This window comes from Cornus florida, unplaced genomic scaffold (genome assembly GCF_030987335.1).
Source record: "Cornus florida cultivar Cherokee Brave unplaced genomic scaffold, ASM3098733v1 CherokeeBrave_3.0.0_Hap2_Chr11, whole genome shotgun sequence".
Lineage (NCBI taxonomy): Eukaryota > Viridiplantae > Streptophyta > Magnoliopsida > Cornales > Cornaceae > Cornus > Cornus florida.
In genome coordinates this window covers 2,551,464-2,554,901 of record NW_026775581.1, presented here as the reverse complement: position 1 = coordinate 2,554,901, position 3,438 = coordinate 2,551,464, and positions in this window count along the sequence as shown.

Sequence of the window (3,438 nt, the reverse complement as noted above, 5' to 3'; positions counted from 1 at the left end):
GGTTGAAAATGACATTTTTGCCCCTAGGTTCATTCTTGTTCATTTTTGAAACGTTGCTTCCACATTTGATTCCTTTGGGTTCCGTAACCTCGTTGAAGGTCACATTGGCGTCTTAGAGTCATATTGTATCCCTAGAGACCGTTATTTGTCTTTTACTTCCGCATTTCGGAGCCGTTATCGGGTCATCCTTCAGTTCATCACTGACGCATCGGGTTGAAAAACTTGGGCCGTCACAATGCATGCATTCTACATAATCTGAACAAGTTTCAAAACCTCCAATGGACTCAAACAAGGATATATAACATGCTAAATCAAAAGGAAACTTCAAACCATATCCTAACGCATGAATTTTTTCATAAGAATTCATAAAATCACCAAAGAATAATTCCAAAGTTGAAACTTAAGAGTTTTGTGAAATGTGGACATGCACGCAAAACATAAAGAGACATTTAAGACGCGTCCCAATGGTCCGTGGCCTCAAAATATCCACAATGCAAAATAAGACCTCTCAAACCTTAATTTTTCCATAAAATTGCCTTAAAATGCAATAAATGAAACAAAATGCAAAACCTAAAACAAAATGGTTTTTGGCCCTTGGCCACACCTCACACATGATTAATGAGACCCTATGAAAGAAAAAGAATGAAATTCCCACACCCGATACAAATATGGTGAAGCAATGACTTGGCATATTTCAATATTTTCATATTATTCCATGAATTTAAAAGTTATATAGGATACAAGATACATGTCATTGGCCTCATCTCATACATGTCAAATACATTACAAATAGTGTACTTGTAGTGACCCAAGTTTTATTCAACCCGGTGGGTCAGTGATGAACCGAAGATTGACCCGATAACGGAACCAGATGCGGAAGCAAGAACCAAAACAACGGTCTCCCATGGCATTACATGCCTCTAAGACACTTTGATGACCTTCCATGAGGTCATGGAACTCAATGAGAATTGACGTAGAGAAAAAAATCAGAATTATGACAAGTAAGCCCCCAGGGGCAAATTAGTCATTTCAGAAACTATGGATTCGGGAACCACCGGGCATACCGCTAGAAATGTAACAGAAAACTAATCAAGATGGGTTCAAGTATCGCATGATTCGGAGTCCAAACGAAGAAGAAACGACATGATGAAGAGAAACGAACAAAACCCTTAATCAAGGGAAAAATGGTCAATTTACAATTAAGAAGGGAGATTTGACTCTAAACAAGTCAAATGAGATCCACACAACCTAAACTAATCATTTCACAATATTCCAAGAGGTTCCAAGAACATTGGACAATAATCCCATAAAACGCCTTTTCTCGGTTCAAGAAAAACCTGACACTGTCTCACCAAAACATGAATAACTCCCACTGTGATTTGAATCTGAGAATGGTATAGGCACCATTAGAAATCTGACTCAAAATCCATGAATTTAGGCTCAAGAATCACCCCATTTGGATTAGAAGTGAAGGAGATATGGCCGTTTGAAGTCGGAGAAACAAAGCTGAAGGAAGTTATTTAGGTAGGCCGAAATAGCCATTTCGGTAGGCCGAAATATCCATTTTGGTAGGCCGAAATGAACAGAAATTTTGCCCATAAAACAGATTTTGAAGAGAAGCCACTTCGGTCGGCCAAAATGAATAACCGGTTGATCGAAATAGGCCCAAACAGTGTCTAAGCTACTGGAACATGCACTTAAACTATTCAAATGAAAACCAAAAGTCTTCGGTCGACCGAAATGGCATTTTGGTCGGTTGAAATGACTCGAGAAGGAACTGAAACACTTGCCAAATGCCAAAAATGAAGAAAACTTCTCAAGTCTCAAATGAATCCCCCATGGCATGATCAAACTGAATTATATGCAAGTGTGTGATGGTGTGAACATATACGCAAGTGTAATATTGCATTCTAAACATGTTCCAATGGCCTACGGTCTCATTACATTCCATTTACAAGATTTGACATGCTAAACCTCTAAAGTTGGAAAAAAATGCATTCAAAGGCAAAACTTAAAGTTTACATACATAAACTTGAACTTTAAGGTTTGTGGTCCTTGGCCTCATGTCATACATATCAAATACATCCCAAATAGTGTATCTAAGTACACTTTACATGTCATCTGGCAAAAATGGCATATTGAACCTAACTAAGCATTACATCTTTAAAGGTAAAACTTAAACATGCTAACACTTGCATGTGAACAAGAAAGCATTAAAGAAACTCCATATCTACAAATCACCCAAGGCAAGTGTAAATCTCCAAATCTTGAATCCTGTACCTGAACAATACCCCCAGTAACTTCGGGGTGAGTAAACAAGTTTACTCGTAGAGGATGAGCATGCATAGACTCGATTTCTTATAGATTTTTAGATTAACATGAAACAGTTCAAAAGGGTCATGCCACCTAACATCTGTGTCAAAGGTGAGACTTAGGGATCATCCTAAGCTACCTTAGAGTAATATCAACAAGAATTATGATATATATACATACATGAAACGAATCAAGGTTGGGATAATCCAAAGAACATGATAGGGATGATACTTGAACATAGATTAACATGAATGACATTTTTAATACAATTAAGCAAGGTTTGGAATAATTCATACAACATGACAAGAGAATACTAGAATGTAAGGATCACCTTATCAATGCAATTAACATGATCGGAACATACCACCAATTAACATGACAAGAAGTATACTCGAAATCAAGAACAAGGCATAATATCTATGTAAGTAAACAAGATTAGAACATTCTAATTAACGCGACATGAAGTATACTTGAAATCAAGAACAGGGCATAATATCTATGCAATTAACAAGATTGGTGCATTTCACATAACATGAAAAGTTTAAATCTTCAAGGAATAGCAACTTGAAATTTAAAGAGTGAAATCAACCAATGTGGAAACTCAGATATCGCCTGGATTAAAACCGTACTCTTAGGATCACTTTAGGGCTACTAACCCATGGGTACCTTCCCCTAGTGCGCACTATAGTTGTAGAGGGACAATCCCCCATACTAGAATCATGTCAATTCTTGATTGATATCCCAAGTCCCAAAATCAACAAGTTATGCAAGTTAAGATTGTATCAAAATACAAGAAATGTATTAACCATATTTCATGCACAACCAAGATTTTGGAACACACAAGTCATGCCCTAAATACTCAACTATAATGGCATGTGAAATGTTAGGAAATCATAGGGTGCATCTTATATAGACTAGAACCAAGGTATATATAGCACAAGAAATCTATTGATCGAAGTAAATATACCACAAGTATAAGATATATTATTCAATTACTTACTAAACAACGCATGTGTAATTAAACCATTCCAAGACAAATATGCATGTTCATTAAGTAAATTAATGAAACCAAGATGCAAGGGGTCATGATTAAATCGATGGAAGCATAAAAGGGAATTTAATCTA